The sequence below is a fragment of the Sphaerodactylus townsendi genome, linkage group LG01 (assembly GCF_021028975.2).
Source record: "Sphaerodactylus townsendi isolate TG3544 linkage group LG01, MPM_Stown_v2.3, whole genome shotgun sequence".
NCBI classification, from domain to species: Eukaryota; Metazoa; Chordata; class Lepidosauria; order Squamata; family Sphaerodactylidae; genus Sphaerodactylus; species Sphaerodactylus townsendi.
Window position 1 is genome coordinate 164,409,925 of NC_059425.1, and position 27,159 is coordinate 164,437,083.

General features: G+C 42.8%; 1 long non-coding RNA gene across 1 annotated transcript; it reads right to left on the minus strand.

Annotated features, from left to right (window-relative positions):
* Positions 1–14,771: 14,771 nt before the first annotated feature.
* Positions 14,772–27,122, minus strand: LOC125441585. Its single transcript, XR_007245871.1, has 5 exons — positions 26,249–27,122; positions 23,560–23,842; positions 23,263–23,347; positions 15,596–15,660; positions 14,772–14,909 (listed from the first exon to the last, which is right to left on the minus strand). It is a non-coding gene; the product is annotated as an uncharacterized LOC125441585 (long non-coding RNA).
* Positions 27,123–27,159: the final 37 nt, after the last annotated feature.

Genomic DNA, 27,159 nt, shown 5'->3' on the forward strand with positions numbered 1-27,159 from the left:
ACCGATTCCTCCAACTCCCCCCTCCCTCCAATGCAGAGTCTCTGGAACCAGCAGAGAGGAGTAGCAGCAGTGGGAAGAAGACTTGGCCAGGAAGAGCAGAGTGACCTGCTGGTGTTCATTTTGGAGGGCTTTTCTCAAAGCCACAGCTTTTAAAACAGTGTATTTTAACAGGGGTTATCTCTTTTTCTCCTTGTAAGGCTCCTGTGAGCTAAGGCTGCTGAATCTGGAAGGTGGGGCTTAACAGGGGTTAACAGAGTTCATCTCTTGTTCCTCTTTGTCCTAAGAGGTGGGGCTTTTGTCCCAGAGAGAGGTGGGCTTTAGTTCAGTCTCTGAACCACAGCGGTGCGCCGCCAGCGGCGCAAAGGCAATTTTAATTTAATTTTTTGTTTTTAAATTAATAAGGACATATTTGACAGATAGTACGTGCAGATAGCTCCAGGGGGGCACTGACTAAAAGCTTAATATCTAAATATCTAAACAAATCAGATATGAAGGCAGAAAGCCAGCAGGGAAGGGGGCTTTCCAGTGTTTTGCACTCGAGTGTCACATGTATGACTATCTGCCACTAGACAGAAGTCGTGGGTATGCCCCTCGCTGCAATGAGCTCCTGGCACCTCAAGGAATGTGTATGCGTTTCTCTTGAAGCCAAGGTGGCAGACCTGGAGAAGCTGGAAAGAGGTGAGAGAGGGTGACAGACGAGGCTTTCAGGGATCTCTTAACAGCCTTGGTCCAACTCCCCAGGTGCCATCTCTTCAGATGTCCTGGAGAATGAAGGTGTTATGGGCGGCGGTTGCCAGTCTGAGGTGGGGGACCATGCTCCCTTAGGGATGGGATCCCTTCCTTAACTGGTGATCAGCTATCCTCTCAAGACTGAGGGATATTCCCCTCGGGAGGTGGGGGCTCCTTGTAGTGGGGTGATTCGGGATCATTAGAAATGTAGAGAGTTGGGTTTGGGACAGGCATGATGACCGTGATGGTGACTTGCCTGCCTGGTGCTGGCGGTTAAGCGGATGTCACGCCTCGCCTCAGATAGGCTTTTAGACAGTGCTGGGGTGGAGTTCAGCAGTTGTGGTCCATATTGGCACCAACGACTATTACTGGGAAATGTAGCCGGGAACTTCTGGAAGCTAAATTTAGGCTGCTAGGAAACAGGTTGAAGTCCAGGACCCCTAAGGTGGCATTCTCAGAAATGCTACCCGTTCCAACCGCAGGGCGAAGCCAGGGCAAGCCGGAGATACAGGGTCTCAAATGCGTGGATGAGAAGGTGGTGTAAGGCAGAGGGTTTCAGATTTGTCAGGAACTGGGAACTTTTTTGGGACAAGGCAGGCTCTGTACAAATGGGACGGGCTTCATCTTAACCAGAGGAAACTCAGGCTGCTGGTGCTCAACATTAAAAAAAGGTGGCAGAACAGCTTTTAAACTGATCACTGGGGAAAGCCGACAGGAGCTGAGGTGACTTCGGGTTTTGAATACAGTATCTATGGGGATGCAGAACAGAGAGGGAGGTTTTTTCTAAATCAACCACATACAAGTTTAGGAACATAGCAATGTGCATGTGGACAAGGGATAGTGTCTGCAAAAGACTCTGAGAGGGTAAAGCACATAAATCCCAGGTTAAGGACACAGAGACAGGGTATACAGGTGTCTCTATGCTAATAGTAGAAGCCTCTCTCACCTAAATGCCGTGGGGGAGCTAGAGTGGCCAGAGTTTTGAAGGAGGATCTTTTGATATAGTGGGCATTACAGAGACATTAGCGGTGGAATGAGGAGAACCAGTGGGATGCTGCTGTTATACCCAGGCTACAGGCTCTATAGGAAGGATAGGACAGGGCTTTATTGGGGGTGGAGTTGCCCTTTACATCAAAGAGAGCATAGTATCACCATAAAATAGACAATGCAGTGGGGGGAGCTGGTTCCCCTACAGAATCACTGTGGATATCAATACCAGGTGTGTGAAGGACAGTTTAATATTAGGGAATATATTATCACGTCCCCCAGACCAAAGTGCAACAAGAGGATTCTGAGATGGAAAAAAGAAATTAAAGAGGCCAACAAAAACAAAAATGTAGTGGTAATGTGGGTGCGGATTTTAACTATCCCCATATAAACTGGAAAAATGCATGTTCAGGGTCATAGTAAGGAGAGAGCATTCCTGGATATGCTAAATGACTGTGGCTTAGAGGCAGATGGTTAAGTGGAACCAACCAGGGGAGAGGTGATCCTAGATCTAATTCTATGTGGGACCCAGGACCTGGTGCAAGAAGTCAGTGTTGTTGGAGCCGATAGGGAACAGAGAGACCACAATGCTGTCAGATTCAGCATCATCTCAGCACTGCTTAACAAGTGGCAACTCACTAATGTAGTTACATTCTGCTACCAGGTGGTGGTAGAAATTTCTCAAAGATGAGGGGGATAAGTGCGCGCAGGAAGCTGAAAGGGAAAATCAAGAGAGTCAAAACTGTCCAGGATGCTTGGAGGTTATTTAAAAACACAGTAATAAAAGCTCAGCTGGAATGTGTTCCACAGGTTAGAAAAGGCAGCACCCAGTCCAAAAGAAAGCCACCAGTGTTAACAAGAGAGGTTGAGGAAATTATCAGAAAAAAGAAAAATGTCTTTTAGAAAATGGAAGTCCAGTTTGATCTGATGAAGAAGCCACATATGAGAGGAACACAAATGGTGGCAAGTGCTATGCAGCCAAGTTAGCTGTAAGGGAGGCAAAAAAGGATTACATGAGGAACGCATGGCTGGCGCAATCATCAAGACCAGCAACAAACAGTTCTTCATCAAAAGCAGGAAGCCAGCAAGGGAAGCAGTAGGCCCAAGTTAGGATGACAAAGGAACAAAGGGGTGTGCTTTAAAGATGGCAGGAGATTGCAAGAGGAAGCCGAAATGAATTTCTTTTTTGCATCTGTCTTCACCCAAGAGGAGGGTGAGGGAACATTTCTGCACCTGGAACCAAGCTTCTTAGGGAGGTGAATCCCGAGGAACTAGCTTAAGGATAGTGGTAGACAAGGAAGAAGTTCTGGCAGCCATTGATAAACTAAATGTTACTCAAATCCCCTGGCCCAGATTGCATTCACCCAAGAGTTCTTTGGGAAGAGCTCAAGCATGAAATTAAGCTGATCTTCCTCTCACTTTTAATATGCAACTTATCCCTTGAAATTCAGGCCCATCCCTAAAGACTGGAAGATGGCCAATGTCACACCAATCTTTAAGAAAGGATCTAGGGGGTCCCGGGAAATTACAGGCCAGTCAGTTTGACATCTGTTCCTGGTAAATTAGTAGAATCTATCATTAAAGATAAAATTATAAAACATGTAGAAAAGCAAGACCTGCCTGGAGAAAGAGTCAGCATGAGCTTTTGCAGAGGCAAATCCCTGTGACCTTACAAACTTAGTTTCTAGAGTTCCTTTTGAGGGTGTAAACAGGCATGTGGACAGGGGTGAAACCAGTGGACATTGTCTACTTGGATTTCCAAAAAAAGGCTTTTTGACAAAGTTCCTCACCAGAGACTGTTGAGAAAAAAAATCAGCACATGAAGGAATAAGAGGGGAAGTCCCTCCCATGGATTAAAAACTGGTTGAGAAACAGGAAACAAAGAGTGGGTGTAAATGGGAAGTTCTCACAAATGGTAGAGATGTCGGGAGTGGTGTCCCCTAAGGATCCGCTTTGGGACCAGTGCTCTTTAACCTATTCATAAATCGACCTTGGAAGTAGGGGTGGGTAGGAAGTGGTGGCCAAGTTTGCAGATGATACCAAATTATGTAGGGTGGTGGGAAACCACAAAGGATTGCAAAGAGCTCCAAGCTGACCTTGATAACAAATTAGGGTAGAGTGGGCTCTAGAAATGGCAATGCAGTCTCAATGTAGCAAAATGTAAAGTGATGCACATAGGGGCAAAAAATCCAAACTTCACATATTATCGGCCACAGGGGTCAGTGCTATCAGTCACAGACCAGGAAAGGGATTTCGGCGTCTTAGTTGATAGTTCCATGGGAATGTCAACTCAATGCATGGCAGCTGTAAAAAAGGCAAACTCTATGCTGGGGATAATTAGGAAAGGAATTGAGAATAAAACTGCAAAGATTGTCATGCCCTTATATAAAGCAGTGGTGCTTAATTCACATTCTTGGAGTACTGTGTCCAGTTCTGGACGCCACATCTCAAAAACAGTAGCTGGGAGATAGAAAAAGTGCAGAGAAGGGCAACAAGGATGATTGAGGGACTGGAGCACCTTCCCTATGAGGAGTAGTAAGGCTGCAGCTTGGGGACCTCTTTAGTTTGGAGAGTGAGGCGGCTGAGGGGGGGGATAATGGATTGAAAGTCTACAAAATTATGCATGGGGTAGAAAATGTTGACAGAGAGAAATTTTTCTCTCTTTCTCACAATACTAGAACCAGGGGGCATTCATTGAAAATGCTGGGGGGAAGAATTAGGACTAATAAAAAGGAAACACTTTCTTCACTTTAATTTGCGGTGATTGGTGTTTGGAATATGCTGCCACAGGAGGTGGTGATGGCCACTAACCTGGATAGCTTTTGTGTATATAAAGGGGCTTTGGACAGATTTATGGAGGAGAAGTCGATTTATGGCTACCAATCTTGATCCTCCTTGATCTGAGATTGCAAATGCCTTAACAGACCAGGTGATCGGGAGCAACAGCCGCAGAAGGCCATTGCGTTCACATCCTACATGTGAGTTCCCAAAGGCACCTGGTGGGCCACTGCGAGTAGCAGAGAGCTGGACTAGATGGACTTTGGTCTGATCCAGCTGGCTTGTTCTTATGTTCTTATGTTCTTATGTTCTTATGTTCTTATTGCGGGAACAAGGTGTGAAAGACTTTGTTTTGTAAAGCAGGTACTCCAAGACCACAGCAATAATCTCCTGGCGGGCTGTGTCCAGAGCCTCCAGACCTCCCTCCTCCCATCCAGAGTCAAACAGGGGTGCACTAATTATTTACATTGCAAAGCACATTGATACAGTACCCATTAACCTAAAACAGGTGTGATTAGATAGAAGATCAGCATTCACACTCTTGCCCCAACCAGACCGATTTCCCCTTGCCCAGACCTGCCTCGTGGTCTGATGTCGGGAGGGGGCACGTCCCACTCCTGACAGGTTTCAGCCCTCCAGGTAAACAAATTATCACGACAGAGTATCTTGCTGGTTCTATCATCTGATTACCCCTTGGGGTTGGAATTCATAGTTGCTATATAATTAGGGTCGCCAGATCCAGGTTGAGAAACTCCTGGAGATTTGTCGGTAGAGTCTGCAGGGGACAGAGACATTAAGGAATACAATGCCACAGAGTCCATCTTCCAAGCATCCATTTTCTCCAGGGCAGGGGTGTAGCTAGGGTAAATGGAGCCCGGGGCAAAATCTGAGTTTTCTTGCCTTCCCATTTCTGGGGCAAGGCAGCCTCCCTCCTTCCCACCACTGCACTCAAACAACATTTTTTGCACCAGGTCATCTCAAAGTCACCATTGCATTATAGAACATGGCCCAACACACAAATCTGAACACACCCAGGGCTCCCTAGTTTAAACAACATTGAAAGTGATGCTATTTTTTTTAAGGAGGGGGAATCCACCCTGAAACAGCATCACTTTTAATGTTGTTTAAACTACAGAGCCCAGATTCTCCTTTTAAATCCACCTTAAGGGGATACTCTGGGCTCCCTAGTTTTAGAAACAACATTGAAAGTCATGCTTTTTCAGAGTAGATTCCCCACCCCAAACAGCATCATTTTTCAGCCTATGTTGGTTAACCATTAGGGAGTTTTTCACGGGTTGTGTGGCCGTGGTCTGAAGTGTATCTTGTTCTAATAGTTATCACCTAGCATGTCTGTGGCTGGTATTTTCAGAGGTGTATCACATGAGAGAAGTCCTATTATACACACTGTGTCCAGCCTTCTCTTTATAACAGACTTCTCTCTGTGATACACTTCTGAAGCATGCCAGCCACAGATGCGAGGCTAAAATGTTAGGAACAAGATCTATCAGGACCACGGCTACACAGCCTGTAAAACTCTACAACTACCAGTTGAATCTGGTTTTTGAAAGCCTTCATCAATACCTCTTTTTAATGTTTTTTTTTTAATCTAGGGAGTTCCAGATTCTTTCCCTTTAAATCCACCTCCCAAAAGGAGGTGGATTTAAAGAGAGAACCTAAGAGGGGAAAATATGTGAGGGTGCCTGTCAGGGGAGCACATGTTTATGCTAACAGTACCAAACTTTTAGGCTTATCTTCAGAAGACTTCTCCTGATTAAACCAATTCCCAGGTTTAGTGAAGTTTGGTTCAGGGAAAGCCCAAAGTTATGGACCCTCAAAAGGGTAGCCCCATCTACCATTAGCTCCCCATTGGAAACAATGGCGGATGGAGCACCTCTTTTGGGGGTCTGATAACTTTGGACTCTCTGAACCAAACTGCATTCGAAACCTTGGAGTGCTATCTAAGCAGAGACTATCCCTATGATAGCACCCAGGTTTGGTGCAGTTTGGTTCAGAGGGATCCAAAGTTATGGACCCTCAAAATGGTAGCACCGTTTACTATTAGCTCCCATTGGAAATAATGGAGTATGGGGTCACCCATTTTGTGGGTCCATAGCGTTGGACCCCCTGAACCAAACTGCACCAAACTTGGCTGGTATCATCAGGAGAGTCACCTGGCAATAGTCTGAAAGTTTGGTGCTGCTAGCCTAAAAACTGCGCCCCCTGCAGGCCAGAAATGGGAAAAACCCTGAAAAATAGAAAAAGCCACTAACGAACCTGCAATTTTTGCGCCCACCACAAGGTGGCGCCCGGGGCACTTGTCCCCGGATGTCCCCATGGTAGCTACGCCTCTGCTCCAGGGGACCTGAACTCTGTAGTCTTGGGATGAACTGTAATTCTGGGGTAACCACAGATCCCACCTGGCGGCTATCACCACTATGCATTAAGGTGTGCTTTGTGCAGCACTATCTTAGACAAGCGTCATTATCCTTTTCTCCATTGCTGGCCATCCTACATTACAGATTGCTCAACTCACTCCTGGGAGGAGTGGGATTGAGGCTTGGCAGTAAGAACAATTGGCTGAAGGCAAGTGTTTCTGGGAAAGTAGGACAGGAGGACAATGGCATTGAAAGCAGCATTCTCATCTCCTGAGGAGAGATCTCCTTCTGTGAAAATGAGCAGAGGGGGAAGCAGGAAGCAGCAAAGACCTAAGGGAAAAGAAAACAGCCAAGTTGGCTGACAGTTGGCCTATTCTAGTGGCTTCTGTGTAAGGCAGTCACATGGCAGGCAGTGGCAAATCATGCTGCTTCCATTCCTCTGGCAAAACCAAGGCTCACAAATTGAACCACCAGAAACTTCCAGTCTGAGTAGATAATACTGACTTTGATGGACCAAGGGTCTGATTTGTTACAAGGCAACTTCATGTGCATGTGTGTGCTCATCTGCTAAACCTACCCTGGCAGTTCTATTTTTTACCTTTTCAAAAAGGTGGTGGTACCTATCAGTATCGCCATTCTCCCTTTAAAGATCTATAATTGAACACTTAGCTGAGCTCTTTTAAAATGGCTAAAATTTCCTCTGTTAAACTGCCAGGTAAAATGTGATGCTAATGACTGAGTGGTGCATAATTTGGTTGCATTAATAGCCAAATTGAAGCCTGACTATACCTGTCCTATTCATTAGTCCCTTTCTTGCTGTTAACATATTATTCCTTCTTCCCTCTATCAAGAGCTGTAATGATTTGCCTGTTTGATATAAATAGACCTGACAGGTTTCTTTGAGCTAGTTGTCATCCATGTACACCAAATTGATTTTTGAACTTTACAGCTAGATAATTTCTATTTTCAAACCAGAAAACATGGAACAATTTTTAAAATTCATATCCTTTGAAACCACAAGGCCCATTTAGGGTTGCCAACAGGTTGGGGCATTTCTGGAGATTTGGGGGTGGATCCTGGGGAGGGTGGGATCTCAGCACAGATGTGATGCAATAGGCCGTGGTGGCGAACCCATGGCACTCCAGATGTTCATGGACTACCAATTCCCATCAGCCACTGCCAGCATGGCCAATTGTAGTCCATGAACATCTGGAGCGCCATAGGTTCGCCACCACTGCATAGAGTCTGCCCTCCAAAGCAACCATTTTCATAAGGGGAACTGATATCTGTTTGGTGATTGGTTGTAATCGTGGGAACCCTCCAGGTCCCACCCAGAAGTTGACAACCCTAGGCCCAATCCAGACACTTCCCATGAGTGATGCTAAGTAAATAAAATCCTCCCAGAAATGTAGCAGTCTATGTATAAAAGAATTGCCAGTGGTAGTTGAAAGCAATTGTATTAAAAGAACTCTAATGCATGATATAGCTGCCTTGCAAAAGAGGATGGAAGAGGATGGATAGGGACTGGATAGCCCATTTAATAACCAAAGCCACAATCTCTACTTGATCATCTAACATGTTAGAGGAGGATCAATATGCATTAACTTACATGCGGTGAGTGAACCACATACGAAGCCTTCAAGAATCTTTTTGAAATGGCTAACATTATGGATGTGGTTCTTGTTGGATGTAGCTATGTCTAATGTGCAAAGGAACTGAGAAGAAGATCCAGCAGGGGACAGGCTAGATAGGGGTGTGAAGTTAGTGACCCCTCTGTCCTTTTGTGTCACCTTTTGTCTATCCTTAGACTGATACTCTGAAGTCTAATATCCTGCTTCTTCTCAGAAGTCAGTTGCAGAGAGTCTTTCCAGCTAGCAAAGTAGCAGAATGCTACCTTTCCCTCTTCCCTATCCAAAATGTAGTTCCTAATAAACATTTACCTTTTACTGTCTTAATCAATGTGTTAGACATTTCTCTGTGTAGTAAAATCCAACAGTTGTACTCCACAGTCTTGGTCAGAAGTGGGACTTTTCAGCTTATAAAAGAGAGAGCTAATGGGGACATGAGAGATTTATAACATTATGCATGGGGTAGACAGAGTGGACTGTTCTATGCACACCAGACTCCTCTGTAGTGGTAAAGTATGCTGAGTTCTGAATGAGCACAACCTGCCAGACAGAGCACTTAGTTGCCAGTTGCCTATTAATAAGTGACAGGCAAAATAGCTTTAAACATAATAATTTAGAGTTTGGCAGAAGGAGGGGTGTTGCTCTAAAGTTTAAAATACAACCCGAGAAAGTGAGATAGAACTGCAGGAATCTCAAATTGCAAATCTTTTTCACTTATTATAGGGAATTGAGCATGCTGCGAGTCTGAGAGGAAAGGGCTAAGTAAGACTATTATTTATAATGGCAATAAAGACTTTGTAAATGTTAAATTGACAAAAGATTCTAATCACCTGGGGAGTTCTGCTTGAGCAAGTAATAATGAAGAAACACATGGGATGCTTATTGGAAGTTACTTCCTTACTGACTTTTGTTTAAAAGGGAAGTGGAAGGGACAGAACTCTTTATCTTTCCCCTTTAAGATGCCTGTGCTACAAGTAATGGGTGGAATGCAAGTGTTAAATTAAAGGTAATGGGTGGAATGCAAGTGTTAAATTAAAGGTAATGGGTGGAATGCAAGTGTTAAATTAAAGGTAATGGGTGGAATGCAAGTGTTACAGTGTACTACAACTATTGTTTTAAATTCAGCTGTCAGTGATGAAAATGGCCAAACATCTCAATGTGGCATACCTCAGAAGATGCTAGCTATAGATGACCGTGAAACGTTAGGAGCAAAAACTGTCAAACCACAGTCAGTCGGCCTGGAAAACCCCCAACAGCCAAAATAACCATGTGTTAGAAGGACAATAAGTTTAATGGCTGTCTTTACTTAACTTTGTGGTACTATGCCAAATCTCTTTATAGCAGAATATGGTGGCACTTAAAATGGCAATCCTATGCAATATGGTGGCACTTAAAGTGGCACTTCGAGTATCCTCTTTTTTCTGGCTCTCTGTTGTAACAGGCCATGATGGCGCGATTTTCTTGTGCATCTCACTGAATCTTGATTTTCAAATCATGGTATTTAGTGACCTTCTCATGTTCTTTTTCAGTGACCCTGTTGTCACCAGGTACTGCTACATTGACGATGGTCACTTTCTTGTCCTCAGTCACTGTGATGCCCAGTGTATTATGTGCCAATACTTTCTCAGTTTGGACTTGAAAGTCCCATGAGATCTTGACCTTCTTTCTCTGGACAATGTTCCCACCAGTTTTTAGCTGTCCTAATGTTGTAATTCTTGCATAAATTCCAGTGGATCATCTTGGCCACTTTGTGCCTCTGTTTGTACTCAGTCTGGGCGATCTTTTTGCAGGGGCTGAGTACACGATCTACAGTTTCATTGGCTTCCTTGCACAATCTGCACTTTGCATCATCTGAGGATTTTTCTAGTCTGGCCTTGATCATATTTGTCCTGATTTCCTGTTCTTGAGCAGCTGAAATCAGTGATTCGGTTTCCTTTTTCAGAGTTCCATTTGCTAACCATAGCCAGATCTTTTCAATGTCCACTTTGTCTTTGATCTTCTCCAGAAACTGGCTGTGAAATACTTTGTTTTAATCACATTTTCTCTGTACTTGTGTTTGGTTTTATGGGCTTTCAATAAATGCATTGTATTCATTTCAATCAATGCCTGTTATTGTAGCCCATTTGTCGATGCATGCCCAGTTGCCTCAGCATGCAAAGCAGCCCTTGTTAACCCATGCGATAACCGATGCAGTATGGAATTATTTTGTATTTGTTTCACTATATTGTATGGATTGGTGAACACTCTTAGTTTGGTTTCTCAGTTGAGACCTGTCTGGCTTGGGAGACTCCTCTGGTAGTATACCTCTAGCATAACTCTCAACATCATCAAAGCATGCAAGCCTTCCCCATGACAAGGTGTGTCCATGTGAGGATGATGATGATGATATTTGACTTCTGTCCCACCTTTTCCCAGTATAAACTGGGCTCAAAGCAGCTCACAACATAAATAACATAGCTGTGTTTCCAGATGTGAGAATCATTTAGAGTAGCTGTTTTGTTGACATGTTAATTTTCCATGTGCTGGAAAATCATGGCATGACTATGAATCCCAACAAATCAACTACAATGTATATTTGGTAGTAGTACAACTGTGTACCATTTGTATGCCAGAATTTATGAAACAGTAAGCATTTGAAAAGTTCATGATTTAGACACCTCTACCCAAATGCCTGTGATATTTATTCAGGTGAATGTGTAGACACAATACTAGTTTTGCTTCCAGATGCAAGAATGAAAAAACAGCTGAATGTAATCTTGCTCCTTGTCTGCATCTCCTCTCCTGTTGACCAGGACAAATGCTGTCAGTGATTTATATCATCTTGCAGGAATTACATGTTGACATTTTGAAGCAGGAACTAACTCATAAGAAATGGAATGTTTTCAAGACATTTATGTAGTTGTCAACAAACCTTTATTAGGCATTAAAAATGAAAAGAAAAAAAGATAAGGGAAAAGACCAGACATTAACAAACCAAACATATCAGTTATTTCCTATGCCAGAAGGACCAATACAGAGTAAATTATTCCAATGAGTCGAGAAGAAATTTGGCTACAGAGGTTACAATCAAAGGGGAAAAATTATTTAATAAGAATATGACCTTCATTGAACTTTGCAGGAAACAAAGAGAAAAGATTGGTCCCAAGCTCCTCATATTTAGAACAATAAAGCAGATTATGTTCCATAGATTGGACCTCAGAAATACAGTGGGGGCATTTTAGGTCTTGTTGGGCAGTCTTAGTGAACCTCCCTCGTAATATTGAAGAAGGGAAAGAGTAACAACTTGCCCTGGTAATTACCCACCTCTGGTTAGGGTCAGAGAGTAGGATCAAATAATCTGCCATCCGGTTAATTTTAAATTTGATGTTGTAGTGGAGGGGGGAACAATTGCTTCGAGCTTTGTTCTGCAAGGTTTGGAATTCTTGATCTCTAGAAGCCTTCTTTTCAGTTGGAAATAGATTTCAGAAGCAGATAACATTTGGAGGGGATCCCAAGAGAATCCCAGCGAAAGTATCTTAGTTTCACCACCTAGAGGCCTGAAGCTGGGGAAGAATATGGTAGGTGAGGCATGTAGTTGAAATGATTGCAGTACAAATGCAATGAAAATGTGCCCTGGGGGCAAAGAGCATACTTCTGCCGAAGTCTACTAACATTATCCTCTCTATCCATTTTCTGGTGAATCAGTTTCCTTATTCAGCTGTAATTAATACTGACTTTCATTTAAGAATGAATTTGTTGAATACGCAGAACATTCATATTGATTGCTTTGCAGGCCTTTTCCACATAAGTTGTTTACAAAATATCTTGCAGCCAAGTGCTACATTATTTTCTTTGAATGTCACACATTTTTTTCTTCTGTTTGATTCCAAAAATGTTTTCCCTGCATTTTTCCTCCATTGGTTTCCTGAGCACTTTAACCATGATGTTTTTTTCAATCTGTTTCTGAGCCAGCTTCCCTTAACTGCATGATCATCTTGAAACAGTCTTTATTTCTGTACCTTACCAAACACCTGGCCCTTATCCACCTCCCTGTATTGTTGCCCAAACTGTCCTTCAGCCATTTTATTCTCCCCTTCCTCCTCTTCCAAAAAGGTTTTTAAAAATCTCTCTGTCACATTTCATTGGTGGGACAGAACTAGCCCTACTTCCAGTGGTGGGATCCAAAAATGTTAGTAACAGGTTCCCATGGTGGTGGGATTCAAACTGTGGCGTAGCGCCAATAGGGCTGGGCGGGGCACAATGGGGGCATGGCCGGGCATTCCTGGGGGGGGCATTCCTGGGTGGGGCTGTGGCAAGGATGCAGCTGCTGCGGCGGTCCTTGGGTGGGAAACGAATGCACGCAGGTGCAGGCTGCCACACACGCCGGTGCACCTCCTGCTAGACTGCTTCAGGTTCTGCGCGCTACTGCTGAGAGGAGGGGCATAACTAAGGCAAAAATCACATGGCAAAATCACCAATTAGTAACCCCCTCTCGGCACACACAAATAATTAGTAACCTACTCTCGGGAACCTGTGAGAGCCTGCTGGATCCCACGTCTGCCTACTTCTATCAACTACAATCACACCATGCATCAGAAACACATTGACCTATTGGTTCTGTCCTGTTGGTACCTGGAGAAGAGGAAGAAATAATAGTGCCCTCCCATATACATGTATATGGTGATTCCCCATTGATGGCAAATCAATTACTTAGTGTTGAAAATCTTTCTCCAGCCACATTATACCAATAAAGTAAAGCAACCCTTTTCTTGTAAGGATGAACAGCAGCCAGTCACTTGTGTGGGATAAAGTAAAGAGGTAAAATACAAGTTTGGGACTGAAGCCGCCTAACCCTGTTTTTGGCCCCAGCCATAAATAATCAAGGCAGCTCTTATGATCAGAGCTCTAACCTGGATTCCTTTTCTTAGTCGTGCTCAAGTGTTTGGAGAATGACATGGAATGCTGAACAGAGTTCTATGTAGTTAGGCAGTCAGATGTTGAGAAACCACTGTTGCAATATGGGGTGCTGGAGGAAAGCCCTGGTTGACCTGCTGACTCCCTTTGGTGCAATTCACAATTTAGCTCCTAAGAGCTGACCACCCCTTTTCTCCAGTTTGATTGGGAACATCCACTGAAAAATGAATCTGCAGTTTGATGGCATGCACGCACACACACACACACACACACACACACACACACACACACACACACACACACAAAGAGAACAACAACAACAAACGACAGTCAATTCCAGTGAGCTTGGCATAGTTACGTTGTTTCTATCAAAGTATGGCAGAGGTTCTCATTTACATGCCTCAAATGTGGCAAGGTTATAGAAACAGAAGTCAGCCATCCACAACTTCTCAGAGTGAACATTTTTAGTGCAAAGACCTGAATGGGGGGGGGGGGGGTTGGCAAAGAAAAGGTTTATTACACAATAAAATGACAGAACAGAAGCGTAAGTGCTATTTCAACTCCATTCTGAGAGTGGAAATCAGCTTATCTGCTCTGAAAAATAGGACCCAGATGCTTTATAATTCCCTTTTGGCAGACACATTCCTCCTCATCTTGCAGAAGCAATAACACTGTCTTTGCTGAAAATTACCAGGGCTCGGAACACCAAGGGGGTAATTTCCTGGGCTGGGTGACAAGGAGACCCATTTGCACAGCTCCTGTAAAATGTCAAAGCAGCTAAAAGGTAGGAAACATAGGGAACAATCAGTGGGTGTGGGAAGACTCCCTCCCCCCCGCCCCCCGTACACCATAAGTTGACTGTTTCCTTATGACGAGTCTCAACATCTCTGGCTAACAACTAATTTTTGAATAATGGGCATATTTTGAAAAGCTCTAAGGGAGAAGGGCCAGAAATATGGACTCTCCCTGTTGCTTTCCCCTGCTGACTGATGACATCTTTGATTCCCTTTTTTTGCAGCAGGATAGAAAGTTGGGCTGTCTTTATCTGTAATGCATCTCGGCCACCTCTCTCTTTGGACATGTTGGCAGAGTTAGATTTGCTTAGGGAGAGTAGAGTGGCCAATTGTGGGTGGAGAAATTCCTGGAGATTTGGGGATGGAATCTGAGCAGGGTGGGGTTTAGGGAGGAGAAATAATTCTATGGGATATATTCCCATTAAGTCCCTCCAAACTATTCTTTTTTTCTATAGAGAAAGTTGTCAAGGTTCCTGAGTGAGCACCCAATAGTGCATGGGCTCTAATTCTGAATCAAACACTTCACACCAAAAATAATAAAGAATATTTCTGATTTATTTTCTTTAAAAAAGGAGTTCAATGGCACTGATAAATGCAGATTCAAATGGTACAAAAAAGAAACTGGAAAATAGCAGTGGCTAGAATAATAAAGCAAAGTCCCAATAGAATCCAGTCAGAGAGGTTCATTTCTGAGTTGCCTTCATTCCAGGTATCAAGCTGTATTTCTGAGGTCAGGAACAGAATTCAAAAGAATGCTAAGTTCAATCAAAGCCAGGATTCAAGATACAGTGTAACAGAATAGCCAGTCAAAAAGTAACTAGTTAGATTCTTCGGAATAGCAGATTAAAACAAATATAGCCAAACTCTAACTCATGTGATACTTTTTAACCAATAGGAGTGCCTCCAGAGCAACAAAGCGGCATTTCAAAAGTTCAGGAAATTTGCAGTTCAGGAAATTTGCAAAACAAAGCCATTGCTGCGGGGCAGCTCCAGGGCAGAAACATGGCAGCCATGCTGCAGCACCGGGGCTGTGCAGAGTTCCTGACTACATTAGGGCATTCCCCATGCCAATAGAGGGGCAATTTTGGCATGCAAAATTGGCCTAAGTGACCTTGGCTGGTCACTCTGTCTCATCTTAACCTGCCTCACAGGGTTGTGGTGAGGATAAAATGGGGAAAGAGAGCCAAACACTTTAGCTTGAGCTCCCTGAAGGAAAACTGGAATAGATAATGCAATAGACATATTTCCCCTAGATTTCTGCCCCATTAGCTGATGTATATCTAAAATTCAGGTTTAGTTGGGTTGCATTGTCTTCTAGCCAATGATCTGTAAACATAGGTCATTCCATAGGTGACACTGGAAAAGCTAGAAAGTGGTTACAGTCTTTTCTGCAAAGATTTGTTTTCCTTACCTTCAGTCTTTTCCTCTTGATATTGATGTACACTGTGATTTTGCCTTTTCTCTCCTTTCAACAGACTGTAAAAACAGATGCTGGTTTTCTTTATCGTTGATGTGGCTGAACTATATTGCATGCTCAGTATTTCTTGCCATTTGTGTTATACTTTTGCATAATTCCCACATACGAATAGCTCCCAATAGTGTTTAGAAATCCATGTACAGTTATAGATAATTAAATATTATTTTCAAGGCTTAAGAGACATTAAAGGAATCAAGAACAATATTTATGATGGAATTATGCAATAATTAGCATTTCAGAAAGTGACGATGAATAAAACCAATTCCTAAATTGACAATTCTAGAAGTATCATTCAAACTTCAACCAGAGAAGGAGAAGGAGGTTAAAAAAATTAAGGGATCTTAAATTTTCAGATCAGGTGGTGAAACAGGAAAAGAGCAAACAAACTAGAAGGAGAAGAAGGAAAAGAAGGAAGGTTAGAAGGAAAGGAAGAAGAAGAATTCAGTTATATTTGATACTAGTGGAAGCATCCAGAAGCTGAAACAGGGGTTACAGGATTGTGTTCCAGTGGTTTTGATCTCTTTTGATAAAACACAAAGCATTTCTCTCGTGAAGGTCGATTCATTAGTTTGGGATCCGATAGGGCCGTGGTGGCAGACCTTTGGCACTCCAGATGTTATGGACTACAATTCCCATCAGCCCCTGCCAGCATGGCCAATTGGCCATGCTGACAGGGGCTGATGGGAATTGTAGTCCATAACATCTGGAGTGCCAAAGGTTCACCACCACTGCAATAGGGCATCTCAGGGTTCTCCTCTCTCTATAGCACTCATTAATTTCTACGTATCATCTGTTGCTTTGGCTGATAACACTGAGGTACACCGGCCATTTACAATGCCTCCAGAAGTGACTGTGGCCCAGTAGTGGACCATGGCTCACTGGGAGAGCATCTGTTTTGAATGGTTCAAACCTTATCATCTGCAGTTAAAAGATTCATGCAGCAGATGGCGTTAAAGATCTCTAGCTCAGAGGCTCATTCCGCACATGCAGAATAATGCACTTTCAAACTGCTTTCAGTGCTCTTTGAAGCTGTGCGGAATGGCAAAATCCACTTGCAAACAGTTGTGAAAGTGGTTTGAAACGCATTATTTTGTGTGTGCGGAAAGGGCCAGACTTTGGAGAGCTGCAACTGAAAGATCTATCATATTTAACAAAGAAGCAAAGTTTGTAGCCATTTGCAAATGTAGATCATACACCAGAACAACTGAAGCCATCTTGCTTTAAAACTAAGCTTAAAACCACATTGAAAAGGATCCAGCACATAGGAATCAGAGGGAAATTCTGAAGCTGTGCCAGCTTTTTCACTAAAGGCTTCCTGCAACTTCTTTTGGTGATCTTGGGAAATTCCTTCTACCGAAGATGAATTTATAATTCTTGTGAGCAGAATAGCTAAGTTATCCCAGAATCATTTTATAAGGTCAGAAGGGTCTGTCAGATGGTGACCTTCACAACTTCAGGATTGCTGTTCACATCAGTCAAGGTGACAAATTCAAAATTACCCATAGAAAAGGATAATAGGGGCATCTGACACAATACTTATTCAATAGCCACGTAAACTTGAACAGCAAGTTGCCAGTATAAGCCAATTATTGTGAGTTGCCAGAGATTCAGTTGCTTCTGAAGAATAATGACTTGTGGCATGAAACACAGAAGTTGCACAGTCCAAATTGCACTAAAGTTGCACGAAATGGCACCCTTGGATGAGCCAATAGTGGACTGAGATCTTATTGACAAGACAATTTATGCTGCTTCTCCAGAGTGCTGCTAGAGATGGCTTACAAGTAAAAACAATACCATAAAGTCATCATAAATTATCAATATAAAAATGAAGCAAGCTGTTAAAAACCACATGTAGGTGTGCATTCTCTGTTGTGGGCCCCACTTTATGGGATGATCTCCTGATAAAGTTACTCAAAACTGAATTATTCAAGAGGACTTTCTGCACAGGAAATGATGCACAGTAACAATATGGTTCAGAAAGAAGGGTTAGGAATTTTAGACTGTACCACTGTGTACTGTATATGTTAATCTCTGGTTAGTTTCCAGATCTCTACAAGTCAAATCCTACTGCACTGACTACTGGATGTCCCTCTCTGTGGCCTGCATTGACTTATTCTGTGTGATTCCACCTTGAATCCCAGTGAGACAGGTTGGCTGACTGTAAATAGCATAAATTAACAATAAATCACCAAGCCAAAGACATAAAATCAGCATCAAAAGCAGACCATGACATTGCTAATTGTGCAGTTTAAAAGTTACTGGGAATAAAGTAAAGGGGATTGTTTTTGTGGTAGTTGCTTCACATGTATGAGGCACACAGTTATTATACGTAAGTTTTATGTTTGATTGTTCATATGCTTCTGCCCCTTTGAGATTGAATTGTGTGGCATTCTGGGTAACAGAGATGTCAGTTAGAGACAGCAGATAGCAGATTTCATTGCTGGAGTGATTAAGGTTCTGAAAGTGTTTTAGTTCATGTTTTGTATGTTCTTAAGGAATAAAAATCAATTTTTGTAAATTTATCCTGCCTCCCCCTTGGCTGGAGTATAACATTATCATACCTTCACGCCACCCTGAAATTTGAAAAAGCAAGGGGTGGGGTAGACATGATCACCTCTCCATGGTAATGGCTGCTGTAAGACAAACCATTAAGCATCACCTGCATAGTTAGCTGTCATCTACTTGAAAGTACTATGATGGCTGGCATCCCTGAATTGTCTCATTTGTCAAGCGCAGGATATTGCTGAAGACACATCAGCATAAACCATTCTGCTCTTTTGGGATTATGCTTCCCACTGCTTGAGGAAATTTGTGTGGACCATGACGATTTCTTTAGCAAAGTTTTGCTAAGGATTTTTTTTAGCTGTCTTACTAGCCAAAAGTCTGCTATGTCACCAGTAGCCAACCTATTATTTTCTCTCCATCAGTCAAGTCTGAATTATGGCCTTCTGACAAATGGACTCTTTTGCCCTCCAGTACATGCATGCGCACAACATAAGCTGCAGTTTAGAATATATATTTTTCTGATCCTCTCATCAGGGGTGGATGTAATCACTTATGAAAAGTGGCACCTATTTAAAGTACCAGTTTGCACAGTGGGACTTTGCAGAGCAGAAAGGCCAGAAGTATTCAACATTTGGAATATATGTGTATAACCTAAAAGTGAAAGAGAGTATTGGGGGACGGGGAGGGAACAATAAAGCTTTAAACAGAGAGGAAAGGGTTGTGGGTTTTTTAATGTTCCAAAGAAGCTGCCACGAGAAGAATTATTAGGGTTCTTTTTTTCCTCTAAGATGGCACTGTAAAATCAACAGAAAATTTCATACCTTTGTGGACTAAATCACAAAAGATAATATCTCTCATGAATTCGTAGTTTTTTGTCCCACCCTATCATGACCTGAAGAGATAACGTGTCTTGAAAGTGACCTGTGAGTAAGGAAGACCCTTTTTAACCTAATCTCAGCCATAAACTCATCATTTGCTCCATCAGAAACATATCTTGCTAATAGAATTCTGGAATGTACCTCTGTGGATTCGGGTTGGAAATTGCATTTTTGAATGTTCCCTAATATAAAAAAAGTGGCATATCCTGCAGATCAGTTTGATGAAAGAAGTGATGCTTTATGCTTGTATGCTATGACTCTAGTGCCCACTTCCCAAAAAGAAGGTTCTTAAGGCCTGGGGAAAGTTTCAAATTTTGTTGAGCAAAGTGGGATTAAAAATCATGTCATTGTCAATTATTCATCTCCAGCTCCCACTCCAAGAGATAAAAATGATGTTTTTTTTCCCTTTCACAATCACCTCTCAAAGAGATTGGGAAGGGATTGTACTCCTGAGTTATAGTAACACTGTATTATGAAAGGCTATGCCTAGTACAGGGAAAGGGAAATGACATGGTATAGCTGTAAGGCTGAACACACTCAAAGTCGACTTTGAGAAAAAGAAACGAACTGTATTGATCTTTGTTCCCCTAACTACAGGGTGCTGGAACTGAGGGTTCGCGCCCACAGTACAAGTATGTATGGAGGTTTCGAATGGGTGGTTCGTGGCTGCGATTGGTTCTTCATTTTCCCGCTGCCGGAGCAGCGGTGGGAACGGGTGGATTCTGGGGGATGTAGTCCTGACAATAGCCCAATCTCATCAGCTCTTGGAAGCTAAGCAGAGTCAGTTCTCAAAGGTCTTCTGCTTGGAATGTTCTGCTGGTTCCACCTTTGGGGTCTTGCTTTGAAAGCAATGTTGGGATCTGTGTCTACCCCAGGGGTCTGCAACCTGCAGCTCTCCAGATGTTTATGGACTACAAATCCCATCAGCCCCTGCCAGCATGGCCAATTGACCATGCTGGCAGGGGCTGATGGGAATTGTAGTCCATAAACATCTGGAGAGCCACACCCAAGTTACAGAATCACACAGAGTTCTCTGGTACCTCCTGCTCTAAGCAAGAATTCTAGACACAAGTGAGGGGTAAGGTCATGAGTAGTTCCTGCTAGATATTGGGAAACTATTCATTTTTAAAGCCCCAGTTGGAAGTACAGTTTTGCAACCAAACGAGTAAGGAAGACTATAGTGTTGTCCTGTACCATACACAAGTTGTTAATGGATATGTATTGTCGAAGGCTTTCATGGCCGGAATCACTGGAATGTTGTGGGATTTCCAGGCTGTATGGCCGTGTTCCAGTAGCATTTTCTCCTGATGTTTCACCTGCATCTGTGGCTGGCATCTTCAGAGAATCCTTTGAAGATGCCAGTCACAGATGCAGGCGAAATGTCAGGAGAAACACAGCCATACAGCCCGGAAATCCCACAATACTCCACTGTTTATGGATAAGTAGCCCACATACCTCTGGGGGAATTTCAACATATCCTATAACTTCTGCAAGCCTCCCAGACCTTCTAAATAAGACATCATGAAGTGGGCAAAAAACAACACCCAAATTATACCTGTCCAATCCCAGATTTTTTGAAAATCATCCTTAATCAAAACTAGGCAATGAATTGGCACCCAGTTACGTTAATGTGAACAAATGTAGGTTATTGCATCTTTTAATAATGAGCTTCTGTGGCTCATTCCCCACCCACGGCATGCATACTGTAATTTATTAGTAGACCCAAGGGGTCTCATGAACATGCCTATTGCTATTGAACCCTCTTCTATTCCTTCCTCCAAATAGAAGACAACTCCGTACCCATACAGCTGCTGCACTTGGAGAAGATTCTTGGCTTTAAAATTGATTCTGGACAGTTTCATTAGCCAGAGAAGACCCATGATAAATGAGAGAGCAAGTGAAAGTTTAAAAATAATCATATGAATAAAAGAGGAGAGCTAAAGTGAGAAAAGTCTCCAGTACAGAACTCTGGTGATTCAAAAGTCTGAAATGGACCAAGAATAAAATGCTGCTTGTTTTAGTATGCATGGTTGCAAGGAACGTCTTTGGGTCCATAATCTTGATGAGATATTATTTGTTTTCAAGACTAATCTTAAATATCAGGTAAATAAATATAATGTAGAGCTAGATTTAAGTCCAGTAGCACCTTAGATACAACTTTAGAAAGTCAAAGTTCCCTTTGTCACGTATGAAAGGAGAGTTGCTTTTAAAAGCTTGTTGCTTTCTAAGGTGCTACTGGACTTGTTGTTTTCTAAGGTGCTACTGGACTTGAATCCAGCTCTTCAACTGCAAACCAGCAGGGCTACCCTCTGCAAATATAATTAAGTTTATTAAAAATGGAAGTAACTGTCCAATGTTATTTATAGCCACGGGGTCTTCTCTTGAAGTAGAATTTACATTCTGGAGAGCCAGCGTGCTATAATGGCTAAGAGCATGTTGACTTGAATCTGGCGAACCGGGTTGGATTCCCTGCTCCTCCCTATGAATCAGATTTGTTTTCCCACCCCAACATTCCTGTTGGATGATCCTGGGCTAGCCACAGTTCTTCAGAACTCTCTCAGTCCCACCTTCCTCACAAGGTGTCGTTGTGAGGAGAGAAAGGGAAAGGAGCTGGTAAGCCTCTTTGAATCTCCTTTCATGAGAGAAAGGGTGGGGATAAATTCAAACTCTCCTTCTAAAAAAATTTTAATGCAGACAAAAATATTCCATACACATTTCGTACAAATGTTCCATATGTATTTAGAAATTTGGGGGTATTTAAGGCACATAAACTGGGCCAGCAAAATGTAATTCTGGAGTAGCAAGATGAAGTAAAAAAAAATCAGTGTTTCAGAATTGTTCCTTCTAAGGATGGCATTCCACCCAGTCATTGAAAGCTTGTAATTTAAATTATGTTGGAGCATTAAAGCTAGAGAACAGTTTAGGTTATTTATTTATTTATTTATTAAATTTATAGGCCGTCCTCCCCCAAAGGGCTCAGGGTGGCAAACATCAAAATAAACAGCATATTGTATTGTCGAAGGCTTTCACAGCTGGAATCACTGGGGTGCTGTGTGGTTTCTGGGCTGTATGGCCGTGTTCTAGCAGCATTCTCTCCTGACGTTTCACCTGCATCTGTGGCTGGCATCTTCAGAGGATTTGAAGATCCTCTGAAGATGCCAGCCACAGATGCAGGCGAAACGTCAGGAGAGAATGCTGCTAGAACACGGCCATAAAGCTCGGAAACCACACAGCACCCCAAACAACATATTAAAATCTATTTAAACACACAATTTAAAACACTCAAATCCACCAGTGCTAACAGGAACTTTAAAAAAATGTAAACAATGTAAACAGATAGCGATAAAACTCAACCCCCTCCCTCCCCTCCCAACTAAGCCCATCGGAGGCCAGATGTAACCAGAGACCAGATGTCCTTAGATCAGCAATCAACCCGGCTGGTCAAATGCCTGGCGGAACAGGTCCGTTTTACAGGCCCTGTGGAAACTCTGTAAGGCCCGCAGGGCCCTAGTCTCCCTAGGAACCCAGTTCCACCAGAGCGGGGCCAGGGCCATAAAAGCCAAACATGTTATCTTATCAGAGGAATGTAACTTTCCTCCAGCCTAAGCAGCCTTCTTGCAATTTAAGGGGTGAGCTGGCCAGTTAATTTAACAGCATATTTCCTGATGGGTCACTGATCTGGAGGACCACCGGTGATCAGAAGCAAGCGCTGCCAAGCCCCAGCAATTCTGCAATACCTCAGGGGGGGCCCTGGGTCAAACCCTTCATCATGAGTGATAATGATAGTCATAATTAATACCAACTCACGAATTGTCTGCTCTTGCAGACTGGTTGAGAAAGGATCAGTGGGTGGGTTGATGGCCACTGTTGGTGCCACTCAACTGAGGGACCCCTGCAGCAATGGCTTGTAGTGCCAAAGCAGCCCCTCAGCTTGGCTTGCTCCAAAGTCATTGTCACTCCAAGGTTATTGTCTGTCTTGGAGCCACACATTGAACTGAGGAAAATTCCTTAGTCTGGAGAAAGGTTTGAAGCTCAGTGGAGTAGTAGGATACAGGACGTGGGATTGTCAATCATTTCCAACTGGACATGCAATGATTAAAGAACGAACAAGTAGAAAAGTGATTTGAAAAGTGATTTGCCTTTTCCATATTAAAAACATGCCTGGATCAATTGTCAGGAATGTCATTCTAATTAGCAGAATCATGTTTTTCTACCCACCTTTTCTGAGAAATTCGCTAAGAATAATATGGTGTACTTTTTCAGCCATCTGTGATTGGCATCTCCCAGCCTGTTTTTATTGTCCCTGTAATTAGCAAGATAACTGTTACATATAATCACGTATTCAATATAATGGCTCCATAAAATTAAATCTCCAGTTTATAATAAGGTTCTTTATTGACCCAGATGTTACTCATGCATCCACCCTCAGAAAAAAAAATGCTGCATTATGCTACGACAAGTTCATTTGCTCAATGTTATCGACCTGCTTGACTTCTCTTCCATCTGTACGTGTACCTCTTTTCTTGCTCAGTTCTGTTTCATGTTGCTTATTTTTATTCTCCATGCTTGTCTTCTTTCACTTCCTCCCAGTTACAAAGGCACCGTGACATTCTTTAATGATCCAAAGTCATCAGCAGAAGCAAAACCGCTTCTCCATTTTGATCTGCCATGATACAGAAGTCCAGTGGCACTTTGAAGACTGACAAAATGTTTTTCAACATAACCTTTTGTCAGAGCTCACTTCATCAAATACATAATGCATGATTGCTAAGGTGGCCAACTGTGGATTAGGACATTCCTGGAGATGGGGGGGGGTAGAGAGAGGGAAGAGCAGAATGTCAGGAGGAGAGAGAGATTGGGATGGAAGGATATTATGACATACTGTCAGGGGGATTGTGTCTAGGTGAATTCCTAATTCAGTGTAATTGCTACAAGATATATGTAACCAGCCTGCTATATGTTACTACTGCCATTCTAGAGCATTCTTTCCTTGATCTTTACTTTATGGCTTTGCACTCTGAGTAGATAACTAGGCTTTCCCCTGACACTTAGGTGTCATGAGAACCAGGTTTGTTTCTGTTACCTTGTGGGGGCAGGATGCCAGGTGGCTCTCTATCTCTACCTGTCTACAACCTTGGGGCACCTGAGCTCCAAATGAATTATTTCTCACATTTCTTGAGAAAATGGGAGGGGAGACTAACATCAGAAAATGGGAGGGGAGACTAACATTGGAACAAAAGCCAAGTGTTGCCCTGGGTGGCATTTTCTCCCAGTACACCTCTGGCTACCACCAGCTTGGCTGCCCCCTCCCCCTCTCCCCTATTTCTTATATTCTTTTCACCTCCTGTTAGGAACTATTGTGTATTCCTCAGTGCCATCAGACTTATAATGACTCTAAATGCTTTTAACTGTATTTATATTGATTTTATGTATTACTGAGTATGCTGAGAGCTGCCCTGAGTCCATCAGGGGAAGGGTGGCATATAACAATAACAATAGAAGAGCGGGAACCTGAGTACTGAATTTGTGATTTACAAGCAAAAGGAATCATCCTGCCGGGAAAATGAAACAAAATGACAGAGTGGGGCAGTGGACAAGGGAAACAAGGTACAACTGAAAACATTGTGACATAGGCCCTTTCCGCACGGGGCGAAAAACAGCGGCCCAGGAACGGAAAAACACCGGTCCCTGGGCAGCTGTTCGCACAGGCAGCGCTGCTGCAACACAGCAGCGCCATCCTGTGCGGCCCTGAGCGGTATGAAGGCGCCACTTTCCACCTCCCTTCCCAGGCGCCACTTTCCTGTCCCCCCCACTCACCTCGTCCTCCAGCGTCGGTCTGGAGGGCTGCTGAGACCCGCCCACACTGCCCTCCGACCCCTGGAGCCGCCTCTTCTGTGCTGGTCTCTGCAGGGGCCGCTCGCATGCTCCCGAACGGCCCCCTCCCCTCCACCGGCATAATTCCTGCCGGTGGAGGAGCGCTCTTTCCGCTGTGCGGAAAGGGCCATAGATGCAAAAAATTGCCCCTAACATCGTCAATTCAAAGTGGAAAATGGGAGGTTGTTGGGGTGTCCAGCTCAAGGTTATGAAATTCCTGGAGATTTGAGGGTGGGGTAGCCTGGGGAGGAACTAGGTAAGCACTAGGACCCAAGTAGAGCATTCTAAAACAAAGATGGTCCAGCATGTGATGGATTCTACTTTGACCTTTACATGGAAAACATATAGCTGCACTGACACAGCAGGGGCATGGTGGCTGCCATCCCAGGGGTGGAACTGACATTAGTAGGCTTCCATCCCAAGTTTGTGGCACTTATGCCATGGTCCCAGCCAGTGGTGGGAGTCAAATAATTTAACAACTGGTTGTATACAAGCATCATTTTAACAACCGGTTCTGCCGAAGTGGTGCGAACCTGCTGAATCCCACCACTGGTCCCAGCTCTTGGACTTAAGCCACCCTTTTGGGTTTCTTTCCTTTGTTTTTTGCCTCCCCGTGCCACCAAAAAGCCCTCACTGGGGCTCTGGGTGGGGCTGTAAATTAACTAATCTCCTAAACAAAAGCCAATACAAGAGTTTAATGAGCAGTGGGAATTATATTTTCTGTACTATGTTGAATCATCTATTTAATGTCTATACTTAATGAAACTTTTTTTACTCTGCAGACTAATAATGCAATGGATTAATTATACAGGCTAAAATGTAACTGAGTAATTAAAAAGCAAAAGGTATAAAATGTGTTCAATAGATAATGATGAACTTGTATTAAATTATATAAATTGTGAATGGATTTATTGTGGTAAGAACAGAAAGATAAATTGTTAGAAGTTTATTATTAAAGTATAAGGTTAATGAGAAGAATTATTGTATATTATACCAAATGAATAATTGTTATTAAGGTTCTCTTATATAATACATTTTTGTAACAGTTAAGATCCCCCTTTTTCTTTTTTCTCTTAATTTTGTCTAATTTTTGTGTGAGTTTTAAATGAGGAAACAATCAAAATTACTATAAAAATACATAAAATACAGTACACAAACAAATAAAAATATTAGTATTAAAATCAATTAAAAGATATACTTCAAATAGGTAACTGAAAAGTAACTTAATGCTAACCAGAGTTGCACCCATCTAAGTTTATTGATGTCAGTGAGCTTAGAATGGTGTAACACTGCTTATGCTTGCAGTTTAAAATAGACAATCAAAACCAACCTTTTAAATGGATCATTAAAGCAATTAAGCTTGAGTCTTTCCAAGTTGCTCTGTAAGCTGTTTTAAACAAGTCTCTCTTGCAGTCTTGCCAGAAGATCCCAAGTGAAGGTGCCTACCTCATCTCTTCCAGAAGGCAGTTCCATAACAGTGAAGATAAAACAGAAAAGACCTAGACCCAGGCTGAGGTTGATAGCATCCTCAAAGACAAGTAGAGTGTTAAGAGTCACTGGTGTTAGGAACATAATTATCACACAGATTCATATCAAGCAAGAAGGTCTTTCAGGTCATGATGAGCTTCACAAGGAAGCACTAGCACTTAAAGTTGGACATGGAAACAAATATGTAGCCAGTAAAGTGAACATGTAGAGAGGTGGGTGTTAGTAATAAAATGTTGGTATGGGTTTGTCTAGTAAGCCATTGAGTGGAGCAGCTCATCTCAAAGTTCAAAAGCTCTGACTACCAGTCTATACAACTAGTTATGATCTTCCATGGCAGTGCTAAAGATGCTAATAGTTAAGAATTGTTCAAGGAGGTCAGGTTGCATGGCATGGCCATAACCCCAAGATGATGCTCTGTGGCCATGGACCACACGTGGTGTCAACACACATGAGAACACTAGAGATTTGGGTTGGGTCGTTGGTGGGAATATACAGTAGAAATGGGCTGGCAGTCCCCAAAGGAAAGCTGCTATACAGGAACCAAGGAATACAGCACTCCTTCCCATAGGCTGTGCTATTGTGACATAATGTTTATAACTGCATGACTGACTTCAGACATCATGCAAACATGGTTTAGTTGAAGTAACTGAGACTAGCATGACTGTCTGAATTTGACCTGAATGTGACCTAACTTCATTAGGGTCTGTCAGACCAGGATCAGAAGCTAAGACCTCATGTTGACTTATTAACTGC